Genomic DNA, 1,806 nt, shown 5'->3' on the forward strand with positions numbered 1-1,806 from the left:
ATAAGTGCACACCTATGTTTATGCCTCTATCCATAGCTTTGTTTCCTAGATCTTTCCTCTGTTTTCTTTTGCCTTCCTCCTGCCCCACCATCACACTCTCCCTTCTTCTGCCTTTTAGTGATTCCTCTCAACTAGACTGCTGTTGTTCCAACACCCCCAAGATCTCTATGTCTTCCTCGTTGTTGATTTTAATTCCCTAGTTGTTCCCCTGTCTATGGCATTGCTCACCTCTCTCTTCGCCCACCTCCCCCTCCCCCAAAGTCCCTCTGGAACCATCAGTCTGTTGCTTTCTCCTCTAGCTTGTTTACCATGCCTATGTTATATAGGTAGGCACAACCAACAATAACGGAGTCACACCAAACAGAAACAGAAGATTGAATAAATAGAGAAAAAAGAAGGGGGAAAAAAGATAATAATACCTAGTGGAAAAAAAGCATACGTAATTCCAGGCCTGTCTGCTGAACTTTATGACTATCTCCCCACTGCTCCTGTGAGAATTTCGGGCACTGCCTCTCCTAGACTGAAGTCTATTTTGGGGGCTCCTCAGGGGCTTTGTGACTTTGTTTTGCTCCACTTGATGATCTATTATGTTCTCTTCTTGGTTCGCCCCAATGTGGGGTATTCAGACTGGACTCACTCCCTGCCGTGTGTTCCCAGTATTGTCCTGGTTGCAGTATGCTTCAGTGAGGGGACATCATGCCTTGAGCTGTTGTCGGCCCTATAGTCCTCTTTGTGCCTTCATGGCTCTGTGCAGGGATGTCATCCTCTGGGCTTGGTGTGCTGATATTGGGGCTAGCCCTTTCTCTCTCTTTTTCCTTCTTGGTTTGCTTCTGTGTGGGCATGGCAGGCCGGCCCCCTCTCCCCAACCTGTAGGTTTAGTGTTGTCCTCTGTAGCACGTACTTCTAGGGAGGGCGTAAGTTGGGCTCTGATTAGTGCTGTCCCTGTAGCCCACTCTGTTCATGAGTTGCTCCAGGTGGTTACATTGCCCTCAAAGTTTGGTGCGCTGCGATGGGAGTCTGCATGCTCACTCTCAATTCTGTGGAGACATAATCAATACTCTCCCCCTGACAAAGTCAGTGCCCTGCTCCCCAAGTGACATCCACCCCCCTTCTTCCTTTTCTCCCAACCCCTTCCCCCCTTTCCCTTCTTTGTATTGGAATGACATGTACATCCTTGGGTTTGGTCTGCATCCCACCAGACTACCTGTACCTCAGCCCATATAGTGTGAGATAAGTGGCTTTTCTTCTATTCCAACTGTGCTGATTACACTTACCTCAGGGGACTCCTATTGTACTTGTCCTTTTGTGATTTAGCCATGGTTCTTATATGATATATGAGGGTGCTGAGTTTATGCATCTGTGAGTATGGTTCCATTATGGAGGGTCTTTCCTACCAGGCTGTTGGATAGGAGTGGGGTGAGATGGAAACCTCAATCACATCCCTTGTTTCCTTGAGGGCATCTTTAAGATCCAACTTTGTTTTCCTTGGGTATACAATGATTCCACCATGCAGTTCTAGACACATTATGTCACCTGGAAATCCAGACTTCTATTTTTCTGACAGCTTTGGTAGAAGCAAGAAGACCTACCCTGTTAGTCAGTGGTCTAGAGAAACAAAACCAGTGATAATCATACATGATCAAAAGAACATTATATCCAGAGGTAATTCGATGTTAAGAAGATATCCCAGCCCAGGACAACTCAAGATCCTAAGTCCAATGCTAGGCAGGGTCCTCTACAGACTCAAGTCAATGATGCAGACAGGTGAAGTGAGATGCAGGAAGATCACAGGCTAGTGGATGCAGC

The sequence above is a fragment of the Echinops telfairi genome, unplaced genomic scaffold, assembly GCF_000313985.2.
Source record: "Echinops telfairi isolate 266 unplaced genomic scaffold, ASM31398v2 ScPeMD7_53;HRSCAF=182, whole genome shotgun sequence".
Lineage (NCBI taxonomy): Eukaryota > Metazoa > Chordata > Mammalia > Afrosoricida > Tenrecidae > Echinops > Echinops telfairi.